The sequence below is a fragment of the Mirounga leonina genome, unplaced genomic scaffold (assembly GCF_011800145.1).
Source record: "Mirounga leonina isolate KUSES-001 unplaced genomic scaffold, KU_Mleo_1.0 Mir_125, whole genome shotgun sequence".
In the NCBI taxonomy this organism is placed as follows: Eukaryota; Metazoa; Chordata; class Mammalia; order Carnivora; family Phocidae; genus Mirounga; species Mirounga leonina.
The window spans coordinates 67393760-67412367 of record NW_023270305.1 but is presented as its reverse complement, the minus strand read 5'-3'; positions in this window follow the sequence as shown (position 1 = coordinate 67412367).

The window sequence follows — 18608 nt, the reverse complement described above, 5'->3', positions numbered from 1 at the left end:
GTGAGGGGGTGACTTAACTTACCTTGACTATAGTAGTAGTTTAACCAAATAGAATTTTAATGTTTTTCAAATAGCAAGAAGTCTGGAAGCAGGAAGAGTTGCCAAACAAAAATACAGGACATCTAGTTAAATTTGGATTTCAGATAAACAATGAATTGGTTTTTAGTATAAGATGTCTCATGCACAAACGTAACTAGGTAAGTGGTATTTGATTTGGCAGTCATAGAGCTTGATTGTCCAGGCTGATGCTCATGGATGCCTGCAAGCTCCTTTTTGCATGGTAGGATAGGAGTTTGTCCTCAGGGGTTACAAGATGGATATTCTACCTGCAGGCATCAAATTCGTGTTCTAGGTAGGAAGAATGGGGGAAAGAGACAGGGGGAAGACAGTAGTCCTAAGCCAGCTAAGTCTGGCCCTTTGAATCAGGAAAACAGTAGCTTCTAAACAAATGTCCCTTGGACTTAGGACAATCATAGCTTCTCTGGAAACTCCATCTAGTAGAAATCACTTAGATTTTCTCTGCCAGAACTGGGTTGCCTGGCCACCCCTAGCTGCAAAGATGAACAGAGACGTGAATATTTTTAATTGGATGCTCAGCCACTGTGAACAAATTGGATTTCCATGAGGAAGGAAGAAGAGAAGAATTGACTTGGGATAGGCAACTTGCAATATCTATAGTGAAAGGTAAAAGTAACTTTCAGTGCCGATTTTGAATTGTATTTCACCACACAAATGTGCACTGTGAATTTGGAAGGTGAGAGAAATTCAAAAGACTTGCCCATTGTTAGTCTTTTTCCCCATATTGTTAGTCTTAACTACCCTTAAGGTCTTCTACCTTCCTGAGAAATTATTGCCCATAGTTTTAAGAATAGCCTTAACTCTAGAAAATCAGTGGGAAAAGCTAAAAATACTGTTGATAGGTATGACTCAAAAATGGAAATAGGGTTCCTAGAACCAGACCCCCACAGGCTATGGCCAGGAAAGTGTGTTTCTCAGCCACAGGATGCATAATGATTATGTGAATTTACCGGAGTCTATTAAAAGAAATTTATCTAAAATAGTGATCGATAGTGAATCCTATTTCCATAGGCCCCGAACTCTCAGATCTGATCAAACTAATGTCCTCTCATCCAACACAATTTTACAACAAGGGTTTCTCCTGGATCTAAAAGTATTATGTGCATGATTTTCTTACCAAGAGAAAATTAACACCGGACATTGACCCCTCTCTCAACCTCTCCAAGCAATTAGCATCAAATTATTTCTTTTCTTGTGGAAATTGAAAAGGAAAATCACTAACAAGTGGAACCCAATTACAAGATTTTTTTTTTTTCCTCCTCTGTGGTATTTCTATTTAGCAGTGGTTTTGGAAACACTTTATGTTCCTTTTTCAGCCAGAGTTTCAAATTTTCGATGGAACATTTTCCGTCAAACAAAACCAGTTGTTCATCTAATTTGGGACTATCAAAGGCGGTATCACGTGGTGGCCTTAGTCAGTTTCATTTTTCTGTAACCGTAAGAGAAGTATATGTAAAATAAGAATGTAATTTTCACCATCTCCAGTAATTATTATAAAAAAGATAAATTCTCAAAGAAAAATAGAAACTTAGTTTTACTGAGCTTTTTTCATTTTGTTTTGTTTTTACAACCTGGCTGTCGGTCTGTCTTTATTAAGGCAACACTTACTTGATCTCTAGTTAAAAGATTTATGTCCAACTGAATAAGCAGCATAATTATTTTGTCAGGGAGTAATGGAAATGAACATTTCCTCAATTTTTTTTTTCTTGGAGTGCTGTAGTTTTTCCAAGCTCCACAGAAGATAGCATTCAGATAAGGTCATACCAAATAGAAGTTTTGCTCATTGGATTAAAAATAGATCAGCTCAGTGAGTCAGCAGGTAGCTTTATTGCCGTTGCTACTGAGAACATCCTAATTCTTCTACTACATCACAGTGAAGTGCTCATGTGGCTTTATGGGGATTAGTTTATTCAGCTATTAGAAATAAGATCAGAGAACCATGAGAGACGATGGACTCTGAAAAACAAACAGGGTTCTAGAGGGGAGGGGGGTGGGAGGATGGGTTAGCCTGGTGGTGGGTATTGAGGAGGGCACATTCTGCATGGAGCACTGGGTGTTATGCACAAACAATGAATCATGGAACACTTCATCTAAAACTAATGATGTAATGTATGGGGATTAACATAAGAATAAAATAAATAAATAAATAAATAAATAAAAAGAAATAAGATCAGAGTATATCTAGGACATTCTGTGAGATACAACAGCACCGAGAGTATTATGGGTCAAATTCTGGTTAAGTAGATGTAAGCACATATTCATAACTACTTAAATGCCTTTTACTGACAGTATCATGGGTTAGATTCTGGTTAAGTGTAAGTGAGCACAAATGAGAAGATTTCAGTTCCTTTTAATAAATTTACAGTAATATTGGCTACATTAAAAACGAATGCTGTAATCAGGTTACGGAGGGTACCGGACTGCTCTGATCTCTACAGCTACGCTGGTTTCGTTATTCCCTGAGCCTTCCTGCCTGACTTCCCCTCCCCTGCCCTATGGGGAACCTGGGTGGGGGGCGGGGCTTCCTGTCTTTCCCTTTTTTTATTACTCATATCCAGGCAGTGACCAAGACACCTCCAGCCCCAGAACAATCTGAGATGGGGTTGGTAGTTCTCCTCAAAAGGAGACATGTAGAATGGAAGGTCCACCTTCTTCTAAAATATCTTCTTCCAAAGATTGGCTTTCAACAGGGCAACAGTTTAAGCTAGTATCTTCCATTAATATACATCAACATATCCAGCATCATCCTTGTACAGCCTCCAGGTGTTAGGTGCTAGGTAAACATAAGTAAATAAAACTAGATCTTGACCCTGTAAAAGATCCATCAGGCTCCTGATTTATCAGATCCCTGAGGAAATAGTTAAAGTTATGATGTGAGGAAAACAGAAAGTAGGCAGGTGGGAAGGTGGGAGAATTAGGTCTTGCATGACTCTACACTGGAGTCAGCCAGCGGAGAAGGCTGGGGAGAGGCCCTGTGAGGGCTCTGGGGCTTTGAAGGGAGGGAAAAATCAATGTCGACGTTCTGAGAAGTGCAGGAAACAAGTTCCATTCTCATAAAAATGTGGCCTAGCCTTAACCTTGGACACACTGACTGGTTCAGCCCATTGCTCTCTTAGGTCGGACCCTCAACAGAACAGGTAACTACAATTTGTCCTTGGCAGGCCAGCTGTTTTCCTTCAGAATCCCTAGTTTAGGGGTGTCTGGGTGGCTCAGTTGGTTAAGTGTCTGCCTTCGGCTCAGGTCATGATCCCGGAGTCCTGGGATCCAGCCCCATGTTGGGCTTCCTGCCCAGCGGGGAGTCTGCTTCTCCCTCTCTCTCTGCCCTTCCCCTGCTCATGCCCTCTCTCTCCCGCTCTCTCTCTCTCTCTCAAATAAATAAAATCTTAAAAAAAAAAAAAAGAATCCCTAGTTTATCACAACCTCCCCACACTCTCAAGTCATGCAAGGACCTTTCATGTTTTTAAAGCTATTGATTGATAGCCAAATGTTAAGGAAGACTTGACCGGTGAAGGCTCAAAGTGAGATCTCTGCTAGAAATGTTTGCATTTTAACACAGAAGTCTGGGACTCTCTTAAGAGTTTTCAGATTAGGGGCGCCTGGGTGGCTCAGTTGGTTAAGCGACTGCCTTCAGCTCAGGTCATGATCCTGGAGTCCTGGGATCGAGTCCCGCATCGGGCTCCCTGCTCGGCAAGGAGTCTGCTTCTCCCTCTGACCCTCCTCCCTCTCATGCTCTCTGTCTCTCATTCTCTCTGTCTCAAATAAATAAATAAAATCTAAAAAAAAAAAAAAAAAGAGTTTTCAGATCAGACCACTAAACTCCAGTCGAATGCTAGCCTCCAGGTTACCTTAAAAGGTGTTACATTAATTGAACAAGGAGGCCACTAGACCAAGGTGGTTCTAATGCTTTAGTGGCATTATGTAAGCAAAGCAAAATCTCAATCTGTAAATGTCTCAAAGTTAAGAAATGGAAACCTAAGGAAAATCAGTCACAAACAGCCATCTAGATGCTAAGCTATAACCAATCACTAATTTCCTTACTTTGCTTCTCTCTTTTCTCTCCTGGAGCCCCCAAATAAGGAACAGGTGGGGCTAGGTAGGGAGAAAGAGGGGGCTATGTGATCAGGCTCACAGAAATCCCAGACATGTGGAGGTGTGGGGAAACCAGAGATAAGGGAACAAACCGGACCACCCTGCCTTAGGCCTGTGAGGTGGGTGTCTTTTTTTATGATAATCACCTGTGACCAACAAAGAATAACCAGACCCTAAAAAGGAAGTAAGCCACAGAAGGTGTTATCAATAGAGATGTTAAAAGGATTTAAGTTCCCTGGTTGGTTTTCTATAAAAGACCTGCCCTAAAGGCCCTCCTTGGCAATCCTGTAGGGACCCCTCTCACTCCTGAGAGCTTTTTCTGTATCCTTGCTTGATACATTTCTGTCGCTTTACTCACCCTCCTTTTTCTGCGAGATTCATTCTTCGACTCCGTGAGATAAGAACCTAGCTCTCCCGCATCACCCCAATTGGTGGGGGCATTCCTAACCACTTCCAGTTTGGTGCTGCCTGATTTGAATCAATGTAAATTTTTTAAAAATTTAATATGCCTCCGTTGATCTTTTGACAAAGGTTAAATGTTACTCAGTGTCTTGAGTCTCTGTCCTAGGCCCTATATTTATCTTGTTGAATTGTATGTTAGTTATGCTCGGAAATGACTTTTCATTCATTTGTACAGAGTGAATGCTGCTTTCTTTTTGTCAGTTATTAATCCCAATGAGAGCAGTTGGAAAGATACATTTATACTTCCCTTAAGAGTAGAGCTGACTAGGGCTCCTGGCTGGCGCAGTCATAGAGCGTGCAGCTCTTGATCTCGGGGTTGTGAGTTCGAGTCCCATGTTGCGTGTTGAGATTACTTTAAAAATAAATTGATTACTGCAGCCTGGGTGACTCAGCCTTCGGCTGGGGTCATGATCCTGGGGTCCTGGGATCAAGCCCCGTGTCGTGCTCCCTGCTTGGTGAGGAGCCTGCTTCTCCTTCTCCCTCTAGGCTCCCCCTGCTTGTGCTTGGCTCTCTCTCTCTCTCTCTGTCAAATGAATAAATAAAATCTTAAAAAAAAACACTAAAAATAAAAATTAAGAGTAGAGCTGACAATAAAAAGAAAGAAGTGGATTAATAATTTTCTAAGCATTATTTTAAGGTTTACCTATACAGCTTGAGAGCCAGCATTAAGACAGACTTGAATATATCCTCTACTCCATATTCCTTTGGTACATGATTGTTCTCAACCTCCAAAAGGGCAGACTCATCTATTGACTCATGTACTATCTTTGGGCCCCGATGGCTGGCTCCTGCCTGATGCTTGTCTGGTGGTGGATGGATTGTACCTCACCAGCTTCACAGTTGCTCCCAAGTCCTTGGAGCTGAAAGCTATCAATCATTTCACAAGATTTATTGCGTTCCTCCTCTTGGCCAAAAAAAAAAAAAATGTGAGTTTATAGAAAGAAAGTTTATATCAGTTCAAGAAAATGACTTCAAAAAATTTACAAAGCAACATAAAATTAAATATAAATAAATGGAGTGAAAATATAGTGCATAGTCAGCCTGAGAATATTGGCTGATCTTTTTTTTTTTTTAAGATTTTATTTATTTATTTGAGAGAGAGAGAGAGAATGAGAGACAGAGAGCATGAGAGGGAGGAGGGTCAGAGGGAGAAGCAGACTCCCTGCCAAGCAGGGAGCCCGATGCGGGACTCAATCCCGGGACTCCAGGATCATGACCTGAGCCAAGGGCAGTCGCTTAACCAACTGAGCCACCCAGGCACCCTTGGCTGATCTTCTTAAACGCTGGAACAAGTATAAGGGCAAATACAAATTTTCTCCCCACTGAAAACTGAGTGAGGAGACTGTCCCCTTCTCTTTTTTCTTTCTGAATTTCTTTCTTTGTCCTTTTCAAATGTATGTATATCTATTTAGTGGCTAAACAAGGCCTTGGCCAATCTCACAACTCAGGAATGTTTCCTTATCCTCAAGGAAGATAAAACACAATCTCTCAGTTTCCTGGAAGGAGATGAGTCTAACTTGTCATGAGACTCCAAAACTAATAGTATTGAATGGGTTATATCCACTTAGCTGTACAAAAGAGGGAGACTCCTTTCTGCCTTTGCAATCCCTGTAGTGGGTTACCTGTGTTGTGCATCGTGTTCTGATTTATTGCCTATTCAAATTAAAAATTTCTCCTTTTTTCTATTTTTTTGGAGAGCTTTTCTCAATTGAGAGGAGATTTTGTTTTTAATTATATTTCCCCAACAAGCATGGCCTGAGCTTTCTCTCAGCTGAGGTATTGATTTCAAACATGACATTAATCCTTTGATTTCTTGGGACGCCTGGGTGGCTCAGTAGGTTAAGCATCACACTCTTGATATCGGCTCAGGTCCTGATCTCAGGGTCATGGGATCAAGCCCCGTGTGGGACACTGAGCTGAGCGTGGAGTCTGTTTTATTCTCTTTCTCCCTCTGCCGCTCCCCCCACTCATGCGCCCTCTCTAAATAAATAAAATCTTTTTTAAAAAGTCCTTTGAGGAGCGCCTGGGTGGCTCAGTCGGTTAAGCATCTGCCTTTAGCTCAGGTTATGATCCCGGAGTCCCAGGATGGAGCCCCACATCAGGCTCCCTGCTCAGCAGGGAGTCTGCTTTTCCATCTTCCTCTGCCCCCCCATTCATTCTTGTGCACATACACACGTGCACTCTCTCTCTCTCAAATAAATAACATAAAATCTTAAAAAAAAAAAGAAAAAAGAAAAGATGTTGTTGCATACACATGAATTTTTAAAAAATCCTTTGATTTCTTTAATAGAGAATCAGTGCAGCATAATGGTCAAGAATGTGGACTCCAGAGTAAAATACTTGCCTTCAAGTTCTGATTCACCAGCGGCGTGACCTTGTGCTGGTCACTTGGAAACGACACTGAACTTCCCCCAAGTCTGAATTCCCTCATCAAATTTTCTAGGCCTCAGTTTCCTCATCTCCAAAATGGTGAATGATGAATCAGCCCCAGCTGAATCTCATGGAAAGGGTCCCCACAGCAAAGGGAGGCTCTGTTGCTGGAGGAAGTAGAAGGAAATACTAGGCAGGCCCAAACACCTGGTGTCCAGATCATTGTTAATCTCTGCTCTCTGTGCTAAAGTCCATGAGGAATGGGCTGTGTCTCACTCTATAGCTTCAGTGCCCAGCATAGCACTTAAACTTAATAGTTGCTCAATAAAGATTTGTTGACTAAATAATGAGTGAAAACATCTCATAAGCAAAGTGTCAGAGGGCACAAAGCTGAAACAAGGAATATACAGAGTAACAGTGGGAACTATATTTGAGACCTAGTTTAGGGCCGTATAGTAGGGAGGCTTAAAGGCTAAGAGCGGGGGAATTTGTGCATTACCTTATAGGGAGCCACTAAGCGTTTATGGGCAAGGAAATAGTATGAATAGAGCTAAACCCGTAAGAAGAGTAAACCAGTAGCAATATCTAGAATAAATTGGCGGAGGGACTCCTTGTTGATGGAAAGATATTTCTTTCTTTTTTTTTTTAATTTTATTTATTTATTTGACAGAGAGAGAGGGAGAGTGCACAAGCAGGGGGAGGGGCAGAAGGAGAAGCAAACTCCCTGCTGAGCAGGGAGCCAGACGTGGGACTCGATCCCAGGACCCTGGGATCATGAACTGAGCCGAAGGCAGATGCTTAACTGAACCACCCAGGCACCCCAGTGGGAAGATGTTTCTAAGAGAAGGCTATGGCAATCATTTAAGTTAGAACAGTGGTTCTAACTAGGGTGATTTTGCCCCTCAGGGGCCATTTGACAATGTCTAGAGACATATTCAGTTTTCATAACCAAGGGAGTGTTACTGGCACCTAGTTGGTAGAGACCAGGGATGCTGCTAAACATCCTATGATGCCCAGGATAACCCCTACAACAAGAATTATCCTGTCCAGGGGCACCTGGGTGGCTCAGTTGGTTAAGTGTCTGCCTTCGGCTCAGATCATGATCTCAGAGTCCTGGGATCAAGTCCCACATCGGGCTCCTTGCTGAGCAGGGAGCCTGCTTCTCCCTCTGCCTGCTGCTCCCCCTGCTTGTGCATGTGCTCTCTCTCTGACAAATAAATATAATCTTAAAAAAAAAAAAAAAAGAATTATCAGGTCCAGAATGTCAGTAGTATCCTGCTTGAGTGACTCTGGGTTACCGGTGATTAGAGTAGATAACAAGAAGGGAAAGACTGGGGCAGATACAAGTGGTTCTATGAAAGTAGAGTACATGGAATTTTGAACAGGACTTAATCTATAGGGCAAAGGAGAAGGTGGAACTGGAAAAAAAAAAAATCCAAGATGTAAGGCAGGTAACTGGGAAGATGATGATGTCAGGAACAAAGAAATCAGAAGGAGGGCCACATTTTAAGGGAGAATAATGAATTTGTTTTGAGTTTGAGATGTTAACTGCATACCTTCACACAATTCTAGAAGCAGTTGAAAATGTACTGGTGGGGCCTAGCAGGAGGCTAAGATCAGAGATCCAGATTTTTCAAGGATATTTGCATTGAGTTCTTGGTTAAAAGAAAGGTAGCAGATGAAGGTGCTGACAAAGAGCAAAGAGAGAAAAAAAAAAGCAAAGAGAACAGGTCTGAGAACAGAGGTTTGAAAGACTGGGAGAAATGCAAAGGTCTTTTACTGTAAGATTTAATGACTTTTCTAAAAACATAATTTTTCAGAATATTTCTCCACTTTAGCAATTAATTTCTCCCCAACAAATCCAACATATTAATTAGACTCCCTGGAAGTGAGTCTTTCCTAACTGTTCCTAAACTCTTGTTAAATCCATATCAAAGAGCCTGTTGTTCTCTTCTTTTTAAATAACTGTTTTATTAAATTCTTTAAATCCTCTTATAAATCCCAAACGTACTCTCAAGCTTGGCTTAATAATATAGTATTTTGGAAGCATTCTTTTCCTTTTATTCTGTAACTATCTTTAGCACTTTGGAATGATTTAAAAATTATTTGCAAGATTGGCCTTCTGCAAAACTGAGTAGATTATTTGATTTGGGGGCATAGCAAGCCTCTGAACTTTTTGCTGTCCAGAGAGGAAAAAAGTGTGAACATGAGTTTATATCCCAGCTCTGCCCCTGGTAAGCTATGTGACCTTTGGTAATTTTCTTTCCCTCTCTCATTTTTAAAACTTTTTATTGAGTTACACTATACCTACGAGAAGCTACATGAGTTTTGTCAGAAACTAACATGGACATTCAGCATGGTCGTTGCCCACAGACTCATCCTAGTAGAATTTACTACCTATACCTTCAGTGGAAATTCCTAGGCACAATTCAGAAGCTTTATAAATTTGTTTAACTTTTCAAAGTTTTGGGCGCCTGGGTGGCTCAGTCAGTTAAGTGTCTGCCGGTCGCCTCAGGTCATGATCCCGGAGTCTTGGGATCGAGTCCCGCCTCAGGCTCCCTCCTCAGCCAGGAGCCTGCTTCTCCCTCTCCCTCTGCCCCTTCCCCCTGCTCGTGCTCTCTCTCTCACTCTCTCTCTCTCAAATAAATAACTAAATAAAATCTTAAAAAAAAAAAAAAACTTTCCAAAGTTTTTAGTTTGAAAGTGTTAAACCTACAAAAAGTTGAAAAAACAGTACAATATGCATATAGGGCATATACCCTTCACCTAGATTCAACTCTCATTAACTTTGGAGACATTTGCTTGTTCTGTCCGTGTCTGTCTACTTAGCTACATTTAATTTTTGCTAAATCACTTGAAAGTACGTTATAGATGCCATGAAATTTTACCTATAAATACTTAGTATATATTTCCTAAGAACGAGGACATTCTGCTATATAACTATAATATTATTATTATCTCATTCCAGAAATTTACTGTTTATACAATGTATTATCTAATACATATTCAGATTTTTAAAATTGTCCACTGGGGCACCTGGCTGGCTCAGTTGGAGGAGCGTACAACCCTTGATCCTGGGGTTGTGAGTTCTGGCCCCACATTGGGCATAGAGCTTACTTTAAAAAATTAAAATAAAAAAAATAATAATTTTGAAGATTACCAGCAAGTTGTCTTGTACAATGTCTCATAATCTGGAATTGTGTGATTGCTCCTCCCGGTTAGTTTCAGGCTAAGTATTTTCACAAATTTATCCTACACAGATGATGCTGTATCCTTCCATTTTATCACTTCAGAAGACAGGTAATGTCAGTTTGACCCGTTATTAGTGATAATTAAGGTAGATCACTTAGTTAAAATAGTGTCTGCTAGATCTCTCCTTTGTGAAAGTATTTTTTTCTCCTCTTTAGTTAATATGTAACAGGGAGAGGGGAAGGGATGTGTGAAATAGGTGAAGAAGGATTAAGAGTACACTCACTTTGATGAGCACTGAGTAATATATATATAGAATTGTTGAATCACTGTATTGTTCATTCAGTATACACCCTGCTGATACCTTATCTTGACTCTGGTTACCTACCTCATTCTCTTTCATCTTGCTGTAGTGCTTAAAATTGATTCAATAAACCATGTAATTTGAAAACCAAAACCAAAACCAAAACTTTCATGATCTTCCTCTTTTGCCATTGGAAGCAAAGGACTCTAAGGCTCCGGAAAATGGCAGACCATGAGATGGAAGAAACTGAGAATCTGAGTGACCAAATGGAAGGCCATTTGTTAAACCCTAATTGAAATTTGACTGAGAGAGAAATTAAATTGTATTAGGACATTGAGATTTTAGAGTTTCTCTGTTACTACAGCTATTATATTAACAAATATTAACCCAGGGGCGCCTGGGTGGCTTAGTCGTTAAGTGTCTGCCTTTGGCTCAGGTCATGATCCCAGGGTCCTGGGATCGAGCCCCGCATCAGACTCCCTGCTCCGCGGGAAGCCTGTTTCTCCCTCTCTCACTCCCCCTGCTTGTGTTCCTGCTCTTGCTGTGTCTCTCTCTGTCAAATAAATAAATAAAATCTTTAAAAAAACAAAACAAAACAAAACAAAAACTAATATTAACCCAAATATAACACTGCATGTTAACTATACTGGATTTAAAATTGAAAAAAAAAAAAAAGAAGTAATCCTGGGAGTGATGCTTTTTTTTTTTTAATATACGCACTTTTTTCTTAAAGATTTTATTTACTTTTTTGTTTTTGTTTTTTAAAGATTTTATTTATTTATTTGACAGAGAGAGACACAGTGAGAGAGCGAACACCAGCAAGGGGGGTGGGAGAAGGAGAAGCAGGCTTCCTGCTGAGCAGGAAGCCTGATGCGGGGCTCAATCCCAAGACTCTGGGATCATGACCTGAGCCGAAGGCAGATGCTTAACGACTGAGCCACCCAGGTGCCCCAAAGATTTTATTTACTTAAGAGAAAGAGGGAACACGTGAGTTGGGGGTAAGCAGAGGGAGAAGGACAAGCAGACTCCAAGCTGAGGGTAGAGCCTGATGTGGGGCTCAATCCCACGACCCTGAGATCATGACCTGAGCTGAAATCAAGAGTCAGACACTTAACTGACTGAGCCACCCAGGTGTCCCTGGAGTGATACTTTTAAGACATGTAACTGGCCCATGTTGTGGTTTTGGAGTTCTCATTTAACCTAACTTTCTGTAGTTCTTGACTATTGAGTATAGTTCGCCAGATTTTTTTTTTTTTTTTTTTTGAGTATGTAAGTCCTCTTTATAATTTAGGAGTTTGTTTTTGTTTTTTTTTTTTGTTTTTGCTTGAGTTCAAAAGAATTGGCTTCTGTTCTTTTCCACCAAGTAACCTGACCCATTCAATGTGAGAAAATATTGGGTAAAATTCCTACTTCACTGGGATAAAGATCAAAATAATTTTCAGGGTTTCTAGAGTCAGAGTGTTGTTTTTTGAATGGGATAGACTCAAACACCCTTCCATATGGGACCTCCAGAGTTATTCAGGTTACATGTAGAAAAACAATTTTTATCAGTATGTGTAACTGGTGGGCCCTGGCCTGGCTTGCTTAGCTCAGTCCCTTCTTGGCCTCATAGATAAAAGATAAACATGCCCATGGACTTATCGTTGTTACCTGGTTGCAATGAAACTATGTGTTTGTGATGCTCAGTCATTATCACAACCCTGTGGACAATGTAGGAAGATGGAACCAGTGGCAGAGTAAAGCATTCCATCCAAGTCCCGGTCGCTGGATCCAGACAACTTGGGTTATTAATGCAGGTTCTACAACTACATTAGGTTTTCATGGAAATTTCCGAGGGACCTGGGTTATATCTGTTAATATAATAGCTGTAGTAATGGAGAAACTCTAAAATCTCAATGTCCTAATACAATTTAATTTCTCTCTCAGTCAGATTCCAATTAGCATTTAACGAATGGCCTTCCATTTGATAACTCAGATTTTTGTTTTTTCATCTCATGGTCTGCCATCTTCCGGAGCCTTAGAGTCCTTTGCTTCCAGTGGCAAAAGAGAAAGTTCATGCAGTTTTGGTTTTGGTTTTCAAATTACATGGTTTATTGAATCAATTTTGAAACACTACAGCAAGAGGAAGGAGAATGAGGTGGAAAACCAGAGTTAAGATAAGGTATCAGCACAGTGAATGGACCACTTAAACCCTCTGTTATTCAATGTTCCTAAGTCCTGTATCTTTGCCACATCAACCTTCCTGGCTGATGGTCTGGTTGAGCAAAGAGGCTCAGCAGATGGAAAGAGTCAACACAGAGTACTTCCACCAAGGGCAAGGGAGAAGCAAGGGCAAGTACATCTAGCCAACAGCTGCAGCTCACCAATAACTATGCAGGAAAGTTTATGGGCCTGGCTGAAAGTGCTGCAATGTCACTTCTGCCCATATTCCATTGGGCAAAACTCAGACCATACCTATTTGCAAGAGAGGCTAGGAATTGTGGTCTAGGAACAAAGTGACAGAGCTTTGGTGAGCGGCCAATCATTCTCTCCCCTCCCAGAGGCTGTAAGAGGTTTGGTAAACCACCCTCTTGGGGTTGCCTGAAAAGCTGAGAGAGAGACTGTGGATATTAGAGAAGTTTCAGTCACTAAACATCCCCAGCCTGATTGATGATCTCTGTTGTTTTGGGCTGGTTTATACTAGAGTGGCAAGCTTTCACTTGTGTTAAATATATGTCAGTGAGGGTCCCATTTTACTGAGGCCTCAAACTCACTCCTCTGCACAATTACTTCAATAGCTTAGAAGCCCTACTACCACTTTTTTTTTTTTTAAAGATTTTTATTTATTTGACAGAGAGAGACACAGCGAGAGAGGGAACATAAGCAGGGGAAGTGGGAGAAGGACAAACAGGCTTCCCGCGGAGCAGGGAGCCCGATGTGGGCTCCATCCCAGGACCCTGGGATTATGACCTGAGCCGAAGGCAGACGCTTAACGACTGAGCCACCCAGGCCTACCACTTTTTTTTTTAAGTAATCTTTATGCCCAGAGTGGGGCTCGGACTCATGACCGCAAGATCAAGAGTTGCATGCTCCACCAACTGAGCCAACTAGGTGCCCCAGTGAAGTACTATCACTTTCTTAATGTTTTTTAGAAATGTTAAACGCATCCGTAGCTACTATGAAAGTAGCCCTATTTGTCGTTACAAGTTTCAGTTAAGTGTCCCTGGCCAGGTGAAAAACTTGGCCATATATCCAGTTACTCCGAGATAACAAAAAATCCTTTGATCTCTCTCTCTCTTTTTTTTTGAGACTTTATTTATTTGAGAGAGAGAGAGTACGAGTGGGGGGTGGGCGCGTAGAGGGCAGAGGGAGAAGCAGACTCCCCATTGAGCAGGGAGCCCGATGCAGGCAGATCCCAAGACCCTGAGATCGTGACCTGAGCTGAAGGCAGACACCCAAGGGACTGAGCCCCCCAGACGCCCCCCCACCTTTGGTCTCTTTCAGATTCAGATTCAGCTAGAAGGGTCTTGTTCAGATTCCCAGAAGTATGTGCGCCCAGGAGGAAAGTAACATAGGTTTGGTGAGCAAACAGAAGGCTATAAGAGGTTTGGTAAACCCCGACGTGAGGTTTAACCTGGAATAAATTATTGATAAACAATACTTCAAATGTGATGCTAATTGGCATGTTACAAGGAAAAGCTACCAAGGCCAAAAATGAAGTGAAAGCAGGAATTCTAGGAGGTGAAGTAAGCACCAAAGCTGGCTTAGCCTTAAGGCTTCTGAAGAACTGTGGTGACCTTAGGCTTCCATTTTGACGGCGGCGCCGGGTAGGGGGAACAGGAAATAATGCCTAGAGCCTACCCAAGTAGAGCATCTACTTAGAAGATCTGAATAAAGCTGGGACTGCAGAGATCCTGAAGAGAAACAAATGTATCACTCAGAAGTAGACAGCAGGAAACTTGCCTGTCTTGAACTTGTTTCTAGTTGAGAACAATACCATAGAAAAATCTCCCCTGAGCAATTATAGCACAAACTGGCCTCCAAGTGGATTTTCAATCCAAAAGCATGTTCCCTGCAAGGTTTGAAACCTCAGATGACCATTGAACTTGAAGTCCTTGCAGGGTTGGAAGCTCCCCCCAGGCAACAGGCAGGAAGACTACAGTTGCAACCTGGACCTCAAAGAAATTCCACAGATAAAACGCCAAGGCCAGCGATTCAGCTCACGGTGAAAAAAATCTAACAACGCAAGAAAATCAGGCCCTCGAAGCAAGAGGCAGCAGAAACAAAACAGAAAAAGCAGATCTGTAAAGATTTCAGAGATTGCAATTGTCAGACCCCACATAAAAACACTGTGTTTCACATATTTAAAGACTAAAAAGGGGGCTTGAAACTATGAGTGAGGAACAAAAGACTACAAAAAATGGTTAAGCAGATAATGATAAAGAGCTGCAAACAATTTCTGAAGATGGAAATTGTAAGAATTGAAGTTGAAAACTCAGTATACGGGTGAAGCATCAGAATAGAAACAGGGGAGGGGAGAATTTGGAGAAGATTCCAGTCCAGGCTTATAATCACATAACCCCAGTCTCATCAAGGGCAATTTCAAAATTCCAAACATGTTCAGAGCTAACCCTCCTCTGCTTCCCCAGCTCAGGCCTGCCTGAGGCCTCAGAACCTGTGTGGGGCGTGGGGGAGGTGCCTTGTCAGCTGCTCCTTTCCTCAGACACTCTGGCCTGCCCCCCCCCCTCCCGCCTAGGGCTGACCTCTCTCTCTACCCTGTGCCCCGGGGTGGGGGGGGGGAGGATTAGCAGAAAAGGGAAATAGTCTTGTATGCTGTGACATCTGGCATTAGTGCCCTCTGGGTATGGAGACTCTCCAAGGCTGACTGTTTCTCTCCAGACTTCTCTCAGAAGTTCCCTCTCTCCCTCCACAGACTGACTCTGGCTCCGTGATGCCCACAACACGTCCCTGGCTGTCAGGGTTTTTTTGTTTTTTTTTAAAGATTTTATTTATTTATTTGAGACAGAGAGAATGAGAGACAGAGAGCATGAGAGGGAGGAGGGTCAGAGGGAGAAGCAGACTCCCTGCCGAGCAGGGAGCCCGATGTGGGACTCGATCCCGGGACTCGATCCCGGGACTCCAGGATCATGACCTGAGCCGAAGGCAGTCGCTTAACCAACTGAGCCACCCAGGCGCCCTGGCTGTCAGTTTTTAATAACTCCCTCAAACCTGGGCTTCTGATGGTTCCTTCACCCAGTGTGGGGCCAGGAGGTAAGATTCCTTTTCAGGTGATCCCAGGCCAGTGCTTTTAATGGATTCCACTTTGTTCCCTGGGCTCTACTCCCCTTTGCGTCGTGTAAGTGAAAGTCCCTTTTCTACCCAATGTAGTCCTGCAGCAGGTGAGGCTTCAGCCATACTCTGCAACCTTCACGTTTGTCAAGGATCAGACCCAAGTCCTTCTTCCTGAAACTGCAGGGGACAAATTCTGGGAGGTCTGAGGCACCTCTCATTTGGTTTGAATTTAAGTGAGTGCACACTCCTTCCTGACCCCCTGTGAAGGGAGAAGGAGGAGAAAGCATTTTCCAAAGAAATCTTCACCCTTCCATCCTTTCTACATCAACCTCCTTATACTTTCAAGGTCAGTGGTGGGTTCAGGAAAGCCAGATGTGTTTACACCCTCTTAACAGGTCCAGAGTGACTAGAGAGTACTGATCAACCATTGTGTTGCTTTGAGCTTGGGGGGTCGAGCCAAAATGGAGAGAGAAGTGCCATTTGAGCATCTTGTTTGGTTGGATTTTATCCAAAATAATTGAAAGCATTACCTTTTTTAATGAAGCAGAGAAGTGCAAATAAGATGCTGTAATTTGGGCGCCTGGGTGGCTCAGTTGGTTAAGCGACTGCCTTCGGCTCTGGTCATGATCCTGGAGTCCCTGAATTGAGTCCCGCATCGGGCTCCCTGCTCAGCAGGGAGTCTGCTTCTCCCTCTGACCCTCCCCCTCTCATGTGCTTGCTCTCTCTCATTCTCTCTCTCTCAAATAAATAAATAAAATCTTTTTTTAAAAAAAAAGATGCTGTAATTTCTTTGATGTCAAAATTCAAGGTTGAAAATGCAAACTACAGGGGCGCCTGGGTGGCTCAGTTGTTAAGCGCCTGCCTTCGGCTCAGGTCATGATCCCGGGGTCCTGGGATCGAGCCCCGCATCGGGCTCCTAGCTCCGCGGGAAGCCTGCTTCTCCCTCTCCCACTCTCCCTGCTTGTGTTCCCTCTCTCGCTGTGTCTCTGTCAAATAAATAAAATCTTTAGAAAAAAAAAAAAAAAGAAAATGCAAACTACAGAGGGGGAGAAGATATTTGCAATGCATATTACAGAGGGTAATGCATCTTTCTCAGATTACATAAAGAATTCTTACAAATCAATAGAAAAATGGGCAAAAACTTGAATCAGCCCTTCACAAAAGAAGATATCCAATAAACATAAAAATAATAAATAAAAATAATAAAAATCTACTCAAGTTCATTAGTTATCAGGGAAAAAAAATTAAAACCATAATGATGTATACTATACACACTCACCAGAATGCTTAAATTAAAAGTAGAAAATAGGGCTCCTGGGTGGCTCAGTCATTAAGTGTCTGCCTTCAGCTAAGGTCATGGTCTCAGGGTCCTGGGATTGAGCCCCGCGTTGGGCTCCCTGCTCGGTGGGAAGCCTGCTTCTCCCTCTCCCACTCCCCCTGCTTGTGTTCCCTCTCTCACTGTGTCTCTCTCTGCCAAATAAATAAATAAAATCTTAAAAAAAAAAAAAAGTAGAAAATAACAAGTGTTGATGAGAATATGGAACAGCCAAAGTTTTCCTCTACCAGTGGAGGAGAAGCGTAAGTTGATATACCCACACTGGAAGACTGCTTTGCAGTAGCCATTAAATTTTGAACTTTTGACCCAGCAATTTCATTCCTAGGTATTTACTCAATAGGGCATGAATGTACTATACCAAAAGATAACTCATGAATGCTCATAGCAGCATCATCCATTATATCCCGAAACTAAAAACAATCCAAATATCGATAGATAATAGGATAGATAAATAAACTGTAGTATATTCATAGAATGGAATACTATGTAAGAATAGAAATGTATGAACTACAGTTACATACAACAAAGTAGATGAATCTCATATGAATAAAAATGTTGAACACAAGTATCCATGCTGCCCAGTTCCATTTATATAAAGCTTGAAAACAGGCAACTCCATGGTGTTAAAAGTGAAGAGAGTGATTTCCTTGTGGCAAGAGGGAAGGAATAGTGATTGTGAGGAGGCAGAAAGGAGGTGCTGGTCACATCCCCTTTCATGCCCCATTGGTGATGACATGGTGAGTTCACTTTGTGATAATTCACTGAGCTGTACACTTATGATTTGTGTACTTGTCTGTACCGATTTAACACTTCAATAGAAAAGAGAGATTTTATAAATACATGCATACCTACGTATGTACCCTGGCTGTAAGAAGACAGACCAAATGCAGGTCAGAAGTACAAAAAGATCACTGGTTTTGAGTTTGTGTTGTATCCTTCCTAGATTAATGACACCGAACAAATCACTTGATCTCTTTGTGCCTCAGCTTCTTCATTTATGAAATCAGGATGATATTTTCTCAGAGGGTCACTGTGAATATCAAATAAGAGAATGTGTGTAAATGTGCTTTGAAAATGGTTAATAAGCATCAGTTATAGTAACAGACATATATGAAACCAATTTTACCATATATGTTAACTAACTAGAATTTAAATAATAACTTGAAAAAAAATGAAAAAAAACCCAGACACGCAGTAAATGATAAAAAAAATTTCGAGGCCAATTTTCCTTTATAAATTATTGTCTTTCAAGAAATCATACAACACCCAACTGAGAATCAGCCTCCCATACTATTTAATCCTCATGAGTCACCAACAGATGCACTGTATAACCACATAGATACGTGAGTCTACGAGATAAATTTAGAAACTTTTCATGGCAACAAAATATTGGCATCTTCACACGACTGACGTGTCCCAATGGACAAGTATAGGAAAGACTCTTACTTTTAATCTGGATGTCTCAGTTACAAGTATTTGGTTGCAAATAACAGAAACCAACTCAAGCTA